This window comes from Carcharodon carcharias, chromosome 5 (assembly GCF_017639515.1).
Source record: "Carcharodon carcharias isolate sCarCar2 chromosome 5, sCarCar2.pri, whole genome shotgun sequence".
Lineage (NCBI taxonomy): Eukaryota > Metazoa > Chordata > Chondrichthyes > Lamniformes > Lamnidae > Carcharodon > Carcharodon carcharias.
The window spans coordinates 198,846,003-198,867,476 of record NC_054471.1 but is presented as its reverse complement, the minus strand read 5'-3'; positions in this window follow the sequence as shown (position 1 = coordinate 198,867,476).

Genomic DNA, 21,474 nt, shown 5'->3' with positions numbered 1-21,474 from the left:
TCCTCATGACCCTTCAACAGAACTGGGTGAATCCAAGGAGAGGGGTGAAATATAAGCTGGTTTAAGGTGGGGGGCGGTAGGCGGGGGGTGGGGGGGGGGTGGGGGGGGGGGGAGGGGAGGTTGGGTGGGGGCAGAGAAATGGAGGGGGGTGGTGTGGTTGTAGGGACAAGCAAGCAGTGATAGGAGCAGATAATCAAAAGATGTCACAGACAAAAGAACAAAAGAACACAGAGGTGTTGAAGTTGGTGATATTATCTAAACGAAGGTGCTAATTAAGACTGGATGGTAAGGCACTCAACCTCGGACGGCCCGCTTCTACCTCCTACCCAAAATCCACAAACAGAACTGTCCCGGTAGACCAATCGTCTTAGCTTGCTCCTGCCCCACGGAACTCATTTCTCGTTATCTTGACTCCCTTCTCTCTCCCCTTGTCCAGTCCCTTCCCACCTACATCCATGATTCCTCTGACACTTTACGTCACATCAACAATTTCCAGTTCCCTGGCCCCACCGCTTCCTCTTCACTATGGATGTCCAATGCCTCTACACCTCCAACCCCACCAGGATGGTCTGAGGGCCCTTAGCTTCTTCCTCGAACAGAGGCCCGAACAATCCCCATCCACCACTACTCTCGTCCGTCTGGCTGAACTTGTTCTCACACTGAACAATTTCTCCTTCAACTCCTCTCACTTCCTCCAAATAAAAGGTGTGGCTATGGGTACCCGCATGGGCCCCAGCTATGCTTGTCTCTTTATGGGGTATGTGGAACATTCCTTGTTCCAGTCCTACTCCAGCCCCCTACCACAATTCTTTCTCCGGTACATCGATGATTACTTCGGTGCCGCTTCATGCTCTCGTCGGGACTTGGAAAAATTTATTAATTTTGCTTCCAATCTCCATCCCTCCATCATTTCCACATGGTCCATCTCTGACACTTCCCTTCCCGTCCTTGACCTCTCTATCTCAATCTCTGGTGATAGACTGTCCACCAATATCCATTACAAGCCTACCGACTCCCATAGCTACCTCGACTACAGCTCCTCACACCCCACTTCCTGGAAGGACTCCATCCCATTCTTTCAGTTCCTTCACCTCCATCACATCTGTTCTGATGATGCTACCTTCAAAAACAGTTCCTCTGACATGTCCTCCTTCTTCCTTAACCGAGGTTTTCCACCCACGGTCGTTGACAGGGCCCTCAACCGTGTCCGGCCCATCTCCCGCGCATCCGTCCTCACGCCTTCTCCTCCCTTCCAGAAACATGATAGGGACCCTCTTGTCCTCACTTATCACCCCGCCAGCCTCCGCATTCAAAGGATCATCCTCCGCCATTTCCGCCATCTCCAGCATGATGCCACCACCAAACACATCTTCCCTTCACGCCCCCTGGCAGCATTCCGTAGGGATCGTTCCCTCTGGTCCACTCCTCCATCACCCCCTACTCCTCAAACCCCACCTATGGCACCTCCCCATGCCCATGCAAAAGATGCGACACCTGCCCCTTCACTTCCTCTCTCCTCACCGTCCAAAGGGCCCAAACACTCCTTTCAAGTGAAGCAGCATTTCATTTGCATTTCCCCCAACTTAGTCTACTGCATTCGTTGCTCCCAATGCGGTCTCCTCTACATTGGAGAGACCAAACGTAAACTGGGCGACCGCTTTGCAGAACACCAGCGGTCCGTCCGCAAGAATGACCCAAACCTCCCTGTCGCTTGCCATTTTAACACTCCACCCTGCTCTCTTGCCCACATGTCTGTCCTTGGCTTGCTGCATTGTTTCAGTGAAGCCCAACACAAACTGGAGGAACAGCACCTCATCTTCCGACTAGGCACTTTACAGCCTTCCGGACTGAATATTGAATTCAACAACTTTAGATCTTGAACTCCCTCCTCCATCCCCACCCCCTTTCTGTTTCTTCCTCCTTCCTTTTTTTTTCCAATAATTTATATAAATTTTTCTTTTCCCACCTATTTCCATTATTTTTAAATCTTTTATGCCCTCCCCACCTCCACTAGAGCTATACCTTGAGTGCCCTACCATCCATTCTTAATTAGCACATTCGTTTAGATAATATCACCAACTTCAACACCTCTGTGTTCTTTTGTTCTTTTGTCTGTGACATCTTTTGATTATCTGCTCCTATCACTGCTTGCTTGTCCCTACAACCACACCACCCCCCTCCATTTCTCTCCCCCCACCCAACACCAACACCCCCACCCCCCACCACCCCCCCACCCCCTCCCTTAAACCAGCTTATATTTCACCCCTCTCCTTGGATTCACCCGGTTCTGTTGAAGGGTCATGAGGACTCGAAACATCAACTCTTTTCTTCTCCGCCAATGCTGCCAGACCTGCTGAGTTTTTCCAGGTAATTCTGTTTTTGTTTTGGATTTCCAGCATCTGCAGTTTTTTGTTGTTATTAATTTCAATGATGTCTGAAGAGAGCTGGAGGCCTGAAACCCAGGCAGGGCAGCTCCTCATTTTTCAGGCACAGACCTGGAGGTGATGCTGGATGCTATGAGGGAGAGGAGGGAGGTACTCTTTGTGGAGGGTGGCAAGAGAAGGCTACTCACAGAAACCTAGTAGACCTGGATAGACTTTGCTGCCACTCACTAGCAGAAGGATGCTGAGCAGAATCTGTATCCAGTGCAGGAAAAGGTTCTCAATGACCTGATATGGTCTGGCAAGGTGAGTGCTACCCCCAACCATCAGATCAGACTTCTGGGTATTCACCCTCCAGCAAGACACACTGGCCAAGAGGCCTTAGGCGTCATGCTGCTCCTGAACATGGGAGGATGGGTGCCCAGGCCACCTAATGACTCCTCAGAATGACCCACAGCTCTAGTGCTGCTGAAGACCTGCCAGGACTGAAACATGTAGCTTTTATGTAATGTCCATTACATAACAGTGCCTTATCATGGTCTCTTTTGACCTTGCATGAGTAATGGGCACAAAATGTCTGACAGAGGGTCCAAACAGGTGGAGGAATCAAGACTGCAAATGATGAGGAAGTCTGGCCTGCTAAAATAGGCAGTCAAGTTGAGATGACGATTACAGTGGGCATTACATTCAATAAGGCGGTGCATATTGCACTCCACCCTGTCTGACATCATACCAAGCATACCAGCATTGGGAAGCATACCAGCATTGGGAAGCCTCAGCACTGCAGAGGGTTCTGCTCTTTAAGGCTGGTGCTCATGATCTCTTTGTGTCTCACACAGGTGCAGATGGCGACCTTCTTCCTAGCGAACACTAGGCCAAGATGACCAGCAAAGATCCAAAGAAGCACTGTCACACTGTACAAGCATACCATCCATCAGTGCAGATGCAGTCACCTTGATGGGTCCTTGCACTAAGTTAGATAGGGTGGCACTGGATCTGCAGCACATCACGAGTTTGCAGGGGGAGATGCCAAAGGCAGAAGCAGCTGTGGGCAGCTCATCCCAGGTAGGAGGGCAGAAACACGTGCAAGACAATAAAAGCAAAATACTGCAGATGATGGAACTATGAAATAAAATCAGGAAATGCTGGATAAACTCAGCAGGTCTGGTAGCATCTGTGGAGAGAGAAACAGAGTTAACATTTTAAGTCTGTATGGCTCTTCTTCAGAGCTGAAGGGGGTAGAGATATGATGGGTGTTATGCTGTTGAAATGGCAGGGAGGGGAGAGCAGGTGGAGCAAAATAGGAGTTCAAGGATAGGTTGGAGATCGCGAGAGATTAAGTGACAAAGATGCCATGGACAGAAGGTAATAATAGCATTAAAGACTAAAGTAGTTGTTAAAAGCAGCATAAAGGTCAGCTCCATCTGAAAGTCAGATAGTAGAATGTGTCAATAGCAGAACAAAGTCAGCACTTACTGAAAGCAAAACCTGATAACAAGAAACAGACTAGCACTTGGAGGTGGTGGGGAGGGGGAAAAATATCAAAATGGAGGCCAGAGTTCATGGTCTGAAGTTGCTGAACTCCGTGTGAAGTCCAGAAGGCTGTAAGTGCCTAAGTGGAAGATGAGGTGCTGTTCCTTCAGTTCGTGTTGGGCTTCACTGCAACATTGCAGCAGGCCAAGGACAGAAATGTGGGCTTTAGACAAGATGATGAATTGAAATGGCAAGCGACAGGAAGGTTGGGGTCATGCTTGGGGACGGAGTGAAGGCGTTCCGCAAAGCGGTCACCCAGTCTGTGGTTAGTCGCCCAATTGTAGAAGAGACCGCATTTTAAGCAGAAAATGCAGTAAACCCAATTAAAAGAAATGCTAATGAATATGTGCTTCACCTGGAAGGAATTTTTGGGACCTTGGACAGTAAGGAGGGAGGAGAGTGTAACACTCAGGAGTGTTACACTTCCTGAGATTGCATGGGAAGATGTCATGGGAAGGGGATGAAGAGTTGGGGGCGAACGGAGGAGTGGACCAGGGTGTCATGGAGGGAATGATCCCTTCAGAACGCTGACAGGGGAGGGGAGGGGTAGATGTACTTGGTGGTGGCATCATGTTGGAGTTGACAGAAACAGATGGGATGGAGATGGAGAAACTGGGAGAATGAGATGAAGTCCTTACAGGAAGCAGGCGTTAAGCAGTTGAGGTAGCTGTGGGAGTTGGTGGCTTGTAATGAAAATTGGTAGACAGTCTATCACCAGAAATGGCACGGGCACCCATAGCCACAACTTTTATTTGGAGGAAGTTAGACAAGTTAAAAAAGAAATTGTTCAATGAGAGAACAAGTTAAGCCAGGTGGAGGAGGGTGGTCGTGGATGGGGATTGTTCAGGCCCCTGTGCATGGAAGAACTGGAAAGCGCTCAGACCATCCAGTTGGGGGATGGAGGTGTAAAGAGATTGGATGTCCATAGTGAAGAGGAGGTAGTTAGAGCTAGGAAACTGGAAATTGTTGAAATGACATAGTGTGTTAGAAGAATCACAAATGTAAGTGGGAAGAGACTGGACAAGGGGAAAGAGAATAGAGTCAAAATAGGAAGGAATAAATTGAGTGGGGCAGGAACAGACTGAAACAATGGGTCTACCAAGACAGTCCTGTTTGTGGATTTTAGGAAGGAGGTAGTAGCAAGCTGTGTGGGGTTGGGAGACTTTGAGGTTGGAAGCTGTGGAGGGAAGATCTCTAGAGGAGATGAGGTCAGTGAGAATCCTGGAAACAATGGCTTGATATTCAGTGGTGGGGTCATGGTCCAGGGAAAAGTGGGAAGAAGTGTTTGAGAGTTGGCACTCAGCCTCTGCAAGGTAGAGGTCAGTATGTCAGACAACAACAGCCCCACCCTTGTGACCAGGTGTGATAACAAAGTCAAGTTTGGACCTGAGAGAACAGAGTGCAGCAAGTTCAGAAGGGGACAGGTTGGAGTGGGTGAGAGGAGCAGAGAAATTAAGATGGCCGCTGTCACGCTAACAGTTCTCAATGAAAAGATCAAGAGGAGGTAAGAGGCCAGGTGCTGGGGTCCAGTTAGAGGAAGAATACTGGAGGCAAGTGAAAGGGCTCCATTGACTTTTTGGGGGAAGGACTCCTACCCAAAGAACTGAACATGAAGACAAAGATAGCGGAAGAAGAGTTCAACGTCGTGCTGAGCCCGAAATTCATTGAGTTGAGGGCGTAAGGGGAGTCTTTTTCTGAGCATAGAATGTTCAGCATCAGTGAGGGGAAGGTCAGAAGGTATAGTGAATACATGGCAAAAGCTGGGATTAGAAGAAGGGATGGGGTCAGAGGTATGGGAAAGGGAGAAAAGATCCAGAGGGGCATCTCTGCCAATAATTTGTTGGAGCTTGTGTGTCTTAACACCTGAAAGGAAGAGAAAAAGTTTCTTGTAAAGGTGTCGGATGAGACAAAGAATGAAATGGAACTGGGGATGAGGACAGTTTTGGGATAGGGTGAGTTGGTGCTGCTGGAGAGAGAGATCGAGTGTGTAAACATGGCGACACATGGCATTGAGTGTGGATCTCAGGATGAGGCAAGAAAGCAGTCCAAGGAATGTTGCATGACTCGGAGATACCTGAAATCCTGGCTGGATTCGAAACATGAAGGATGGAACTTCAGTTGGAATTCACGTGGGGTAAGTCGGAGCCGCAGACAGGCTCTGAGGAAGGAAATATGACTGTGAAAGTGTGTTTTGGTTAAAGATTTCGAAAGCAAGTGTTTGGTTAAACAGAAGCAAGGCCTCAGGAGTCACAGGAAAGGAGGGTGGACCTAGGCCAGTGGCAGCAGAAGTACTCCCACATGTCGGAATTTCCTGAGGCACTGTATGTTAATTGCATAAATTAAGGTTAAGTGTGTACAGGTAGGGGGCACTCAATGGATAAGTACTTGTGTAGATATAAGACACTTGTTGACACTGATGGTGGGTTGTCTCACTTTGTGAATAAATCTAAAACTGAGTTAATATTTACTTCTGGTCTCCTCCTTCACCAACTGGCAATAAGAAGCTTAACATGGTAGCAGGGGATCGTTGCCTAAAGGTAAAGGGTGGAAACTAAGAACATTTTTTAAGCCAGAATATTACAATCCGAGTAACCTTGTGAAGAATGGCTGAAAACAAAGGTAAGTTGTCAGGGTTTGATTACCTGCCGATGTTCTCAGAGTCTGAATCTTATGACCAGTATAAGAATGAAGTGGATATGTGGACGCAGGTTAATGTCCCAACCAAGAGGAAGCAAAGTATGGCCTTGGCATTGTGACTTCCTAACTAAAGTAAAATCAGAAATTGGGAGCTGGAAGCCCATCAATTGGATACTGAGGAATGTTTGGCTCTTCTATTAGGTTTCATGGATGAAATTTATCAGAGAGATGATTTATTGGACGCTGCAAGGTAAGGTCAGACTTTGATAGATTGTGAAAGACAAATAGTCATTTCATGGACTTTAACAGGCTGTATAAAAGAATGGCAGAAATTAAATTTGGGGAATCCTTGTTCAGCGCTTGCATTTAAATTGTTGGATTATTCTAAGGTGTCACATATGGACTAGCTCCTGGTTTTAACTGGTTCTTAGAAAGAAACTTCTTCTTGCAGCAGATGTCTGCTGCCTTGAAAAAAATCCTGGGGAAACAATCCTTTCCAGCAGCCTCGATGTCACAAAGGATGGAGGACTCAATGATAATGGCATTTTGAGATCTTGATCCTGGACTCAGGCGTCAATACAAAGGAAAAAATACTGACGGAAGGAATGAGGAAGAAAGCACTTTTAGCAGATTTGGATACCTCAGCAGATGACAGGATTGGAGCAGCAGTAGTAGCTGAATGAACCCAAAGAATGCCTGAGGAAACAGTTAATAGGTACTTCAGGAATGTCTCAAAATATCATTATGTTACTAACTGCCCAAAGCGGAACAGCAAGGCTCTCAAAGTGATGTATGACAGAGAATTTGAAGGCTGAAGGTGATGATAATGATCAGTCTGAAGAAATTGTAATAGTCACAAGAAGCTCCGGTGATGAATGTATTAGTCGTGGATTCATTTAACTGTGCAGTGCTAATTTGTAGTTGCACTTCAACAGTGTGTGGAACAGATTGGCAAAAATGTTATCTAGATTCACTCAGTAGTGATGATTGACGTAAAGTCAGGGAGTATGAAAGTTCTACTTATTTTAGATTTGAGTCTGACAACACACTGGGATCACTAAAGAGAGTGGTGATTCAATGCAAAATAGCACGAGTAAGCTATTTTACTAGTACCGACATAATCTCTAGTAAAGACACCTTTGCTGTTAAGTAAGCCTTCAATGTAAAAGGCACAAGTAAAACTAGACCTGGAGCATGATAAAGCAATTATTTTTGGAAAGTCAGTGGATCTGCAGTTTACCTAATCAGGGCATTATTGTATCCCCTTAACAAAAGGGATGTTCAGAATGTTAGAGAAGTATTAAGGTATTAAGACTGTTTTAAGGTATTAAGAAGTATTAAGGTGATAATCAAGTGAAAAAGGCATATGGCACACTTGCCTTTATCATTTGAAGCGTAGATTGCAAAAGTAGGGAGGTCATGTTGGAGTTGTGTAGAACCTTGGTGAGGTCACAGCTGGAGTAGTGAGCGCAGTTCTGGTTGCCACATTATAGGAAGGATGTGATTGCACTGGAGGGAGGAGGAAGAGATTCATCAGGCTGTTGCCTGGGATGAAACATTTAAGTTATGAAGAGAAGTTGGATAAACTTGGGTTGTTTTCATTGGAGCAGAGTAAACTGAGGGGCGACCTGATCAAGGTGGACAAGATTATGAGGGGCATGGACAGGGTGGATAGGGAGCAGCTGTTCCCCTTAGTTGAAGGGTCATTCATAAGGGGGCATAAGTTCAAGGTGAGGGACAGCACGTTTAGGGGGGATATGAGGAAAAACTTTTTACCCAGGGGGTGGTGACGGTCTGGAATGCACTGCCTGGGAGGGTGGTGGAGGCGAGTTGCCTCACATCCTTTAAAAAGTACCTGGATGAGCACTTGGCACATCATAACATTCAAGGCTATGGGCCAAAGTGCTGGTAAATGGGATTAGGTAGGTAGGTCAGGTGTTTCTCACGTGTCGGTGCAGACTCAATGGGCTGAAGGGTCTCTTCTGCACTGTGATTCTGTGATAAGAATCAGAGAAAAAAAAACAGAACTTGTCTTAAAGCTGCACAGGCAATTTTCACCATTCTTGTTGAAGATGAAAATCCTGCTAAAGGATGCAGGTGTGGTTGATGAGGAGTATCACCAGTGGCGTTGGCTGTCCCTCAATTTTATGATGCTATCTACTCAGGGTCGCAAGTTACTTGGCAAACAGATTTAGTCTTTCTACAGTAATACATGGCAAGGACAAAATGGTAATTGTAGACATAGTCATGGAGAAATGGGATAGGGCTAGACTTGGGGTTTCTGACTGATAATTGAGAGGAGTCTGTTACTGATGAACTTAGAAATATTGTTACAATTCCTGTGAGGGAACTGTAAATCAAAATAACCAAATTTACTGAATGATCCAAAAATGAAGACATTATCCATACATTACACTTCTGTATCTTTTACTTTAACACAAACCAGAATCAACATAAATTAAATGTGCATTAACAGGCAAATGATACTTCAAATAAAAAGGTACATTTACTTTTAATAGTCAACAGAACAAAGATATGTCTTATAGGACCACAAGCACCAGCATTATCCTCCACACAAATGTGGCACTACTTGGCTACACAATTCCACAATATACTATTCTTCTTTACTCATGAATGGTAGGTCAGGAGTTGTATTCAACAACAAGTTTATCTTTGAGTTTAATGGGTACAATTATCATCAGCAAGGCACACTTCTATAAATCCTCTTTCCCTTGGGTTACAACAGTCCTGATGGTGTAGCTATCCAGAGTTCCTTTTCAATCAACAACAAACCAATAATACCCTGGATCATGGTTTGTCCACTTCTGTGAAAAAACCCTGCTCTTCAGCATCTCTGAGCTAGTCACACAGCTTTCTGGGTTTTAGATCTTTTAAGCTAGCTTGTACAGTACCTCCAAGAGCTCCTGTCTCCTTTTCTGAGAAACAGATAAACTGACCTCTTACTGAGTGATTTGCTTCTTCTTCTCACAAGAATTCTCTGTGTTCCTCTCTCTGTCTCTGTCTGCATTTTCTTTGTGTCTGTATCTGTGCACTGATCACCTTCACCCCCAGCTTCTCTGCTTGAATCTGCCGCTCTCCTTTGTGTCTGTCAGCCAATTGGTTTCTTTCTTAACTTCCTTCCTGTAGGTACTTCTTCTAGATCAAGGGTCAGCAGGTCACATGCACCAGTTCTTCTTATTATCTGAGAAAATTGCAAATTATTCCTTTACAATTGATGCAAACTCTTAAAAGTCTTTTCAAAACATTCTTAAAAACAATAGCAGATTCCACAGGCCTTTTGAAGAAATTGCAAATTTTCCTTACTGTGCTGCTTCTGGGTCAAAGGTCGTCACGTCATGTGTGAAAACATGAACATTGTCCCTGAATACAGCAGCTGAAAATCCTTTCAGCAATGGACTCTGAGAAAAAAATCACATGAAGATAGATGAACTGCTGCATAAAATCTTAGCAGCTCAATCAAACTGCAAGTTGACAACTGGATAGCATGGATGGTTCATGCAAAGAATTTGCTTCAGATGGTTGGTTCTGCACATTTGAATGATTTACACTGAGAGAAGGTCTTTCATCTAAGTTGAGGACTGAAAGAAAACTCAGAGAGTTCTAAAGCATCGTATAATACCATCTGAGATAGACTTTAATTCTGGGGATATGGTGTACTACAAAAGAGAGGGTGATAAGGAATGGAATTGATCTGGTAAAGTAATAGGGCATGATGGTAATAAAGTGGTTATCCAACATGGTGACCTAAATTGCCTGGATGAGTGCAGCTCCTACAACACTGAAGAAGCTGGACACAGTCCAGGACAAAGCAGTCCGATTGATTGGCACCACATCCACATTCACTCCCTCCACCATCGACGCACAGTAGCGACAGTGTGTACCACCTACAAGATGCACTGCAGGAATTCACCAAGCCTCCTTAGACAGCACCTTCCAAACCCGTGACTACTACCACCTAGAAGGACAAGGGCAGCAGATAGATGGGAACACCACCACCTGGAAGTTCCCCTCCAAGTCATTTGCCATCCTGACTAGGAAATATATCGCCGTTGCATCACTGTCGCTGGGTCAAAATCCTGGAACTCCCTTCCTAACAGCACTGTGGGTGTACCTACAACACAGGGACTGCAGCAGTTCAAGAAGGCAGCTCACCACCACCTTCTGAAGGGCAACTAGGGATGAGAAATAAATGCTGGCCCAGCCAGCGAAGCCCACATCCATGAATGAATTAAAAAAGAGGAACGAATTTAAAAAGGTAGTTGGAAGGAGTTTAGAGTTTATACTGAATTACCAGATAGGGCCAGTCAACCTGGTCACATCGATGGATTTGTATGGAAAAGGTCCTTGCAGATGGAACTTGTAAGGTTAAAGTGAGGCTCATTGTTTGGGGTCTTGAAGAGCAACTGGGTGATATTGGAGTGGATTCACCCACAGTGGGAAAAGTGATCCTGAAAATCTTTTTAACTCTTTTGGCCACATATTGTGGGAATGTAGAACAATTAACATTAAAGCTGCATTTCTGTAGGGTGAAAAATTTCAGGAAGAGGTGTTCTGCAACTGCCTAAACAGGCAAACGATGCAGATATGATACAATGGAAACTAAACAAATGCATTTATGGCATGAATGATGCCTCAGGATGTGGTATTTTTCGGTGAGATCTGTTTTGCTGAAAGAAGGCTGTTCAACTAAACGCAGACCCCTCAATGTTTTTTTTAACAAAAAGGGCAACTTTCAGGCATCTTCCTGATGCATGTTCTTGATTTCTTTTGGGGTGTTACTTTGGAATTTGAGAATTGTGTTCTTAGTAAGATGAAAGTGGAGCTTAAAATTGGAAATCAGGTTTCAGGAGCTTTTAAATATGTCGGTTTAGACATTAAGCAGAATAGGTCTGGAGTAACTTTGAATTAGCAATCTTATTTAGAAAGTGTTTCTCCTACCCTGGTTAATTGTGCTTGGTCATTACATAAAGAGGATGCCACATCTAAAGAAGAAACAGAGCAGTTGTGAAGCTTTATTGCTTAGTCGAACTGGCTATGCACTCAGACAAGACCAGATGCTAATTTCAATATATTGGAACTAAGTACTACAATGAAGCAAATAAAACATTCAAAGAAATTAAATATGGTTGTCAAAAATATTGAGGCTCCAGAAACACTGGCTCTTGTGGAAGCAGTGTATATGGATTCTATTTGTCAAATATTCAAGAGGAAATTCTATATAAAGGATGTACTGAGAACAGTTTGCTCATTGAATCTTACATAGATAATCATTCCTTGTTGGATAGTGTACATTCCACAAAAAGTGTAGTGAAAAGCATTAAGGATTGACCTTGCTAGTGTGAAAAAAAACTAGCAAAAAAAATCTCCACGATCAAATGAGTTGTTGCAAGTCATCGATTATCTGACTGTTTCACGAAAAGGAATGCTTGTATCAAAAGATTATTGAGGGTCCTAGTAGAGGGGCATCTTGTAATGCTTTGTAAAGAATACATGAAATCTTTTTTTCTTCTTAACCTTATTTTGAAATATTATTTGTGAATATTTTTAAAGTTTTTTATAAAAAGAAAAAGGAAATCAACTGTATAAATGAAGGTTAAGTGTATATAGGTGGAGACACTCATTACTTATGCAGATATAAAGAGACACTTGCCATAAACAGGTCTAGGCAGCGGGCAGTAGAGGGGATCATTTGTCCCGATTGCCTGCCTCTCTTCCATGGTTACATCTTTGGCTGGGGGTCCTTGGAGAGGGAGCATGAGTTGTCTGCTGGTATGATTGAGGCCTTCCATGACCAGAGGGCACTGCAGGGGCTGGAGTACATCATCAGCTCAGGGAACGTTATTTTAATTTAATTTGATAAGTTCCTGTTAAAGTTTTTGATTTTTGTTACAGTGCCTCTCTAATTGTTGTTTTCAAAAGTGTATAAAGAGACACTTATTGACACTGGTGGTGGGTTCTAGAGTTAGGAGCTATACATTTATAATGTCTCACTTCGTGAATACCTCTAAAATTGAGTGAAGATTTACTTCTGATCTCCTCCTTCACCAAACGGTTATAAGAAGCTTAACAGTCTGGAGCCATGGACAGAATCCATACGGCTCATGTGTACCACAATGGCTCGGGGCTACCAGCACATAAGTTCCCCCATGGAGAGAGTGGCCAACATCATGGGGAGACATATGTGGCAGTACTTTGTGTAGAAGCAGGAGATGCACATTGATGTGCATAGAATGCACGGCATACTATGTAACCTGGACTGATCACTGGCGCTGATGGCACAGAGATGTTTGGAGTGGATGCCAGTTGTGCCCCAGCTGGTGCTCCCTGCCAGACATTCAGCTAAGGGCTAAGAATGTGATCAAGGAGGATGCAACCCCTTCATCACCTTTAGTCTCCTTGTCTCCTCTGAAAATGGAAACATCTGTGCAGCAGGGCCCAGTGATGGAGGCTGTGCCTGCAATAATTCAGGTGCAGCAGGCCTCTGGAGATGCCACTACTGGCTCCACCAGGATGAGGAAGACTGCCATGTGCATTTCAGCCGCATACACAGTCGAGTGAGTCGGCTGCTTCCATCTCCTCCGAGGTCATAAGGGGAGCGCTGCCTAGGAGGGACTGAGTGTGGAGGTCACTGCGTTGCACAAGCACTGAGTGGGTCACTGGGGAGTCTTCTTCCAGCAACTATACATTGTTTTCCATTCTGAGCACAATCTAAAGAAAGTTGAAGCCACATGTGTGAGACTCATTTTATTGATGGCGGGACAAGAAGAGAGCTGAGGTGGTGAAGGAGATCAAGGGCTCCTCAATGGTGATGGCCAAACCTCCAGGCAGATGTGCATCCTTCATTAGAAGTAAGAGGCTGTGTCTTCAACGGAAGTGTTAGCCACAGGTAGTTCCGAGTGCTGTTCATCCTGAGTCAGAAATATAATAATAGTTGATTGTGGTAGTGAACTCTACTAGATATTATGTGATACTCTGTACTAGGAATGGTGTCACCTGACCTGGGAATTGACAGTCAGATAGAACCTGTCTAGACAGAATTCAGTTACTGCAAATATGTGTTTATGTTCGGAAAATGTATTATCAATAAAGTTAGCTCAATGTTGATAGCCTGTGTGCATCATTGAAACAGAAAACAAGACAAGAGAGATCTTAATGAACTCCTTAGCCAGCCTGAAAGAAAAACAGAATATGCTGGAAAAACTCAGCATCTGTGGAGAGAAAAATAGAGTTGACGTTTTGAGTCCGTATTTCCCTTCTTCAGAGCTTAACCAGCTTAAATGGCGCTAATCAGGGGGCCCTCCTCCCCGTTCTAGTGAATGAACATGGCTGGTTTTGGGAATGACATGGGCAGCCAACACTAGTATTTTTCATTCCCGCTTTCTCCATTTTTGCCCCTGGCAAGACTTGAAAATCCAGCCCATAGGCTTACAACTCCTCTTCCTCCTCCAGCACTTTCACTGGTGTTGGTACTTGCTGTCCTGTCCATGCTGATGTGGTCAAAGAGAACAAGTTCGCTCAAACTAATTTTCTGCTGAGGACTCCATACCAGCTTAATCAGCAAACTATAGAGGTGCAAAACCAACTCCTATTTGGAGAGAACACAAAGTCAACAGTACCAGAAGGCTGCTGAATTTAAATGGATTCGCATTTATTGACATACCTTAGAAGCTAAATTTGTTTTGGGACAAATTATTATGACATATTTTTCTGTTCCTGGGTACATTGGATTGCCTGGAAAGTAAGGTATGGAGGATGGCATGATTTTTTGTCCATGACAAAGAACGAAAGATCCACTGGCTCCTTTCCAGGCATGCAATCCTCTCTGTCCAACTCAGATGAGCTCAGCCAATATGCTCCAGTGCAAAAACAGAAAATCTGCCTCATAATGTCAAAGTTTGGTGAGGAACACAAATTAGGGGCCATGCCAAAATATGTTGAAGAATGAGGGAAATTGCAAGAGGATGTAAACAGTGCTGTGGGCAGATAAATAGCACAGACATGTGAAGTAATACAGTTTTGGGGAAAAAAGTTTAAGTTTACCCCAAAAATAAGATTCTTAACAAAGTTAATACATAGATTTCCAAAGGTGGAAGTCTGGTTGAAAAAGTCAATAAAAAGGCAAATGGCATTTGCATTTTTATATGTGTAGAGGTGGTTGCACATTTTGGATCTACACTAGATATTCTCTCAGGTTAGCAACATTGGTCACTCCGGAGAGCAGTTTTCATTTCTTACAGTCAAGTGTGCCCTGTAGTGCCAAAAAGTAACCTTACCTTAGGGCTGAATTTTGTCATGGAGAATGAAACCCCGCCACTGGGGCTAGAAGCAGGAGGGCACTGCCAGGGTTGCCGTCCCTAATAAGGTAAAATTCTAGCCCTAGTGTAACCCAGGAGCTTAAGAACAGGATCCCCTTGTGATCTGAACTGCTTATCATGCCTTTCACATGTGTACTCACTCACATGCACTTCTCCAGTCTTTCAGTTGGCAAGTTCAAATCGTCTTATTTAGCGAGAGCTAGATCTGAATTGTTAAACTGTTTGTTTTACAGACAGCAATGGTGTCAGAACAATGGATGAATTGTGGATGAATGATTTGCCGAAGCAAAGGATTGCTAACTTTTATGGGTCCTCTATAACAAATTCAGATGAGACAGATTAAGCCTAGAAAATATGCAAAGACCCAGGAAAGGTATGTTGCAATGCAAAGTTTGGGCCTCAACATCACGCTAGCATATTGAGTAACACTTGCAATCAAATCCTATATACTTAATTTGATTTCAACCCCTGTCTCATGAATAAGAAAACACGCTGCCTTGCTCCTTTACAGTGTGCTGACTAATATTCTAAGGCAGGAAGATACTATCCTGCAATTAGGAAGCTAACCAAATGGGGCAGAGCCCACCAATGGACACACAGCATGCAGTCAGTGAAAGGAACAGGCTTAATGGGCTAAGTAGCCTTTCCTTTTTCAATGCTTTGTTATGTTCTTTCAGGGGTAATTTATCACTTTTACAGCCTCATCAAAATATAGCACATACTCGGAGCAATACTGGGATATCAGTTATGGATGGTAATATGGCTGTTACACAGCTGGGTCTAGATTTTAATGGTCCCAATGGGTTCCAGATGGAGGCATGACCAGAAAAAAATGGCCACTAAGCAGCAAACCTGGAGGTCCTGCCTTTGTTTCCACCGTTTTCAGGAGAGCTGTCCCTGGAACAGGCCCGCTCCTATTAAGAAGGCAATTAACAGCGTTGTGAGCTCATTGATGATCCGCCTCTGGTAAGTTTTTTTTAATTTTCAGGGAGGTGGCTGGACTTTAGTAGCTGACAGGTTTTGCACCAGCTGGATGGAGATTTGAACCATGGCTGGAAGGTGGATAAAGTTTAAATGGTAAGTAAAATGGTGTTGCCTCCTTTACAGTTCATCATGAAATGCTATAGCATGAGCTGTGTTCATTAAGGGGAGTTATGACAGTGCTGTGTTTGGAAGATTTATCCATCCATTAAACAATAGCCTGGATTTTGTTCCTGGGTTGGGAATGCAGAGCCGAGACATTTCCTGGCTCCGCAAACCGGGCCAGCGAGAAGGTGGCCCAGAAGTTCCATTACAGGGTGGCGGGGTTCCCTGGGAGTTGGGTCAGGCAAGCCTGAAAGAGTGTGGAGAGTATGAAGGTGGGATGGGCGGAATGCCTGCCTTGGTGCACTGACACTGTGCTGACTTTTAATAAAAAAACAGAAAAACATACAACAGCTTCCAACCCTCACCCCTCACACCCCCTCATCACCCAACACACTCCCCATGCCCCATCTATGCTAACCAATGCCAGCTCATGCCCACATCCACCCCTATAGCTCTTCATATCCCCATGCCAACCTATGCCCCTCTGCCCACCTCCATGGCCCTTTATAGCCCAAATGCAACTTGGTGCCAAATCATGCCAACATATTCCCCCCAACCACCACCCTTTGCCATTACACCTACCAAGGCAACACACCCAGCATCCACCATGGCCAGATCTCAAGACCCATGCTGAGGCTAAATAAAATAAAGTTCCAAATGTCTATTGGAGACATTATTTAAAAAAAAATCTCATTCATAAAAACCCATTTACTACATTTACATTCTTTCAACTGCATTATCCCTTATAACAACAAATATTTCATTCAATTACATAATCCCTTATAAAAACAAGTCACTTCAAAGAATTCATAACGACCTGTAGCTGTCAATCAAGCTGTGAAATGGCAGGCACCCTATTAGGTTAATGTACTGTTGTGAAATCAGTCATGCAGCACTAATCCCATAATAGTAACACTAAGGCTTATGTCAACAGACAGAGTGAAATAGCAAGCAATTTTTTACACTCCAAACAGTTCTTTCAAAAAGTTAAAAGGCAGGAGTTTTAAATGCCTTAACAGCTTGAAAGCTCCCTATGACAGTTCATTGGTATGATCAGATTAGGGACCAGTAACATTTTGTTTGAAGTACACAAAGTTTGAAATCCCAGTTACCCACTGGAAGAATAAGGCCACAAGATTTCAAGGTTTTAAACAAACAAAATAATCTTTACTATACCAAGTCAGAAAAGTAAAACAATCTACAATGTCTATCTTATACTCTGTCTTTCAAATTAATATGAGGTAAATATGAATTAACAGCCAAACTGTGGTCAAACACACCAAACTGCACATTAAATGACAGATATGACCAAGACAGATCCCACAGATTTCTCAGCAACCCACCCAGACACCAGTGACCACTGTGCGTCACACAATCTCATTAAAACTCTGTCTCCCTCACAAGGAATTTCAACTCTTCACTTTTGAAGATCTAGTCTCTGAATTCCCTAAAAAGCCATTCCAACTCAGACAACCTCAGCGATTGCTCACTTCCCAATAGTTCAATCTCTTCTCCTGAGACTGTATTTCACAGGACTCACAAAGCTGTTCCCCCACCTCTAAGTACCGGCACACCTCCAACTCTTTCACATACTGTTGGCTTCACTAAGCTGAAACTTCCCCTGGGTTCCTTCAAACTCCAGTCTCCTGGCTGCACTGAGCTATAAATAGCTCCCAGGGCTTCTCTGAGCCCTAATTTCCTCCAGCGCGGAACCAGCAACCTTCAGGCACTTTCTCAGCTCCTGAGGATTTCTCTGAACCCTAACTGCACCAAACAGGTCTCAGGGCTTCTCTGTGTACTGCAAACTACAAAAGGTCCAAACTGCAGCTCTCAGCTGCACCAAAAAAACTCCCCAGGCTTCTCTGAGACCTAACTGCCTGGAGTCTACTAACAACAGCACCTTTTTGGCATACAGCCTCTTCCCCTGCTGCAGAACACTCAGATAAATTGAAACCAGAGAAAGTTTTAAGAGCCACCCATCTTCATGATGATGTGACCTGCTCTGGTCTATTCTCAAACTGAGCTGCAAACCAATTATCCCTCCTTTACAATTTCTCCAGCCAAATAAGACTATCTGAAGTTTTGTGGTTCCAGCTCATCAATTTTAACTCTATTAAACAAACATGGGTAACCTTCTGAACTGCCATTTTCTTTTAGGCTTTCTGGCAATCTCTAAAGCCCAGTATTTTGATTACCTTACCTTTTACAATCTTTGCAGAACTAAAATTTACCTCTAAAATACTAACGTGAACTATGAACTAGATATTCGCATGTCATCTTGACTATTCACACATCATCTCAACACTTTTGACAGTTGTTTTTGACAGCTCCCTTTGACAGTTCATCTTGGCACTTTTGGCAATTGTTTTAGACTGTTCCAATGAGCTTCACAGTTCCGATGAGTTCATGCACATTTTACGCACACCCATGCCTAATATTAGAAATCCATAAGGGCGCTTGACCTCTCTCAAAGGGCACCTTACCTCTCCCAAAGGACACTGTCGACCCCCAAAGGTGTCCCAGAACCATACCCAACGGGGTACCTTAACTTTCCAAAAGGGTACCCTGGTTATCCAAATGAATCCACAAAGTTCAGACCAGCTACTACCAGGTCTAATCTGCACACATTGGGTTTCAGACACCTCTCACACCAAAGGCACGCATGAGCAGAGGCAGTTAGTTATTTCTATGAGCAGCTACCTTGCGAAATGCACATGCACAAATCATGACCTAGGCCCATTCCCGCCTGCGCGAAAATGGTAGGTGCCATGTTCAGGGGTGGGACTTCTGGATTCAGGCCTATTCTGCCTTTCCACCAGATGGAGGGGCTCTCCATTGTGATGAAAATCCAGTCAATATGTTTGCCAGATTGTTGCTTTTGCCAACTGGCAAGCTGTCAGATAAAAGGTCAACATAGTGGTTGTGGAAAAGCCTTTAGATTAATTTAAAAGTTTCATGAAATGGATAAAATGGTAAAGTACATTTTAGAGTATTGAAAGCGTAGCCTAGTATGATAACAATGTCAAATTGTTAAACTTTTCTCATTGCTTTTATGTATTCAGATTGAATATCTGTTAAGATAACAGTTCTAAAGTCAGTTTGTTTACTTGAGGAGAGTTATGGGCTCTTCAACAGCTTCGAACTGTTATATTTGGGCTTGTGAGTTCTGTTTAAAGTAGATAATGGATGAGAGGGTAAGTGGGGTGAAGTGGGAGGTTTAGTGGGGTGAGGAGGTGAGGGTTAGGAGGTTTAAATTGCTCAGATGGTTTAAATTTCTATGGAATGTGAGGCCTTGCTGATCCAGCTCAACCTTCGCCACTGTTTTCATTGGAAGTACCAGGTCAATGTTTTTGTGAATGGAAATGGGCCTTTTAATCTGCACACTCCGGAATCATCCCACTTTGGTCCCCATGGCAGAGCTATCTCAAGGCTTAATTAAGGCCGTGGCTGCTGAAAAATCCCATTTCCCAGCAGCCTGGCGATGGAGGCGGGATTGCGGCGGTGGGATTAGTCCTGCCTCCCAACTCCTGCCTCTGAGATGAAGATCGGGGTCCTTGCCTAATTTTCTATCCATGAAGGCTAAAAAATATGTAGGAAGTCTGCTTGCCCACTGGGTGGCTTTACTGTTTTTTAACTGAAAGCCAACGGTGGGATTTTCTGCACCCGCTTGCTGCTGCGATCTCCCAGTCCCGCTGCAAGTCAGTGGACCTCTTGTTGGGGCACCGCCTCACCTGCAACGGGTCCGGAAAATCCCCGCCCAAATTACTGAAGGTAATTACCCCGAGGTGGAACTAATCTTGCCCTAGCTTATATAATTTTAGCACAAGGTTCCTAGTCATAAGTGGAATAACTCTACATACTCACACTATCATTGATTTCAAATCTATGTTCTGTTCCTTTGCAGAGCTCAAGTGTGAAGTGCTGAGCTACACATGTAGACAGCAAGAGCAACAGTGGGCTGGACTGATTCATTATATTGTGGTAAAAACAGAAAATGCTGGAAATACACAGCAGGTCAAGCAGCTTCTGCGCAGAGAAACAGAGTTAGTGGGTGGAGTGCTCCCAAATTGAAACTAAGTGCGGTGGTGGGTGGCCTCTGCAGCGCCCAGCCTGCTGTCCGTAGTGGAGGCAACTCGCACCCGATTCTGCGCTTCGAGCCTCATTAGTAATGCAGCGGCACATTTCACTCGGAACCACCTGGCAGCTGGGGAGTTGATTGATCTGCCTGCCATCAGTTGGCGGCCCAGGCGCCATATTTAAACGCCAATCCAACACACAATCTCAATCTCTCCAGCCCACCAGAGATGTCTGCAACCCGGAAGAGAGCGGCCGAGAGCCTCAGGACGCAGTCTGCACCCTGCTTCACCCACCAGGCCCTCTAGGCCTCGGTCAGAGGGATGCAGGAACAACGGCACGTGCTGTATCCCACAGATGGCTGCATGAAGCACAGCAGCCTCACCTCTTGGGCCTGGGACACCGTAGTGGAGCAGGTCAGCGCAGCTGACACCTGCACCTGAAGTACCACCCATTGCAGGAAGAGGATGATTGATCTCATCTGTTCCACCAGGGTAAGTCATCCTTCAATACCCTCCAATATCAAACTCTCATCATGGCATCATGCATTCAAATGGCTATTGTCTTCAGGGGTTTCACGCAACCATTAGCGGGGGACACATATCAACACATGTTCTCTCACCGACATGTTCACATCTATCATGTTGCTCGCACTCCATCCTCTGACCCTTCTGGGGAGGGCTCACGACAGGGGACATGCATCTTACCCAGCCTCTGCTCCATCCCTTTTCATCACTTGCCTTTCTTTCATCTTCATACAGGCCATGTTGGTGCAGAACAGGCGCAGACTAGGGGAGGGACGGCCGACATCCTCAAGTGAATTCGAGGAGGCTGCAGCCGAGCTGATTGGGGATGATAGGGATCACTCGTGGGGAATGGGAGATCAGCCTCTACAGCCAACCTAGTACAGATCACAGCTCCATCATCTCATCAAATCCTGACATTCACAGAGTCGCAAGCAGTCTTATCTAGCTCATGCTCATTAACTGAAACTCTCTTTTCTATTTTCTAGGTACAAGTACATCGAGGCCCTTAAGCCATTCCAGCACCACCAGTGCAAGCCTCCAGACCTCAACAGAGGGCAAAGCTCCAGAAGAACCATCACGGCCCTCACACATATCCTCCACCAGCTCAAAGGCACACACATCAGTGGGACACAGGTGTAGATTAGACTCGGGCTCACTTTCTGGGGAACACCTCACTGACACATCCCCACAACAGATGGAGGCAGGGACAGCCTTGGTCTCCAGCACTCAGAGGGCTGCTGGAGACCAGCCACCTGCTCAGTCTGATCAGATGATGAGTCTCAGGAAGTGGCTGCCAAATCTACGCTAGAGATGCAACGACAGACAGACAGGGAACATCAGACAGAGATTCAGCAGTCACTCAGCAGACCAGAGCAAGCGATGGAGGAGTCTGTTCGTGTT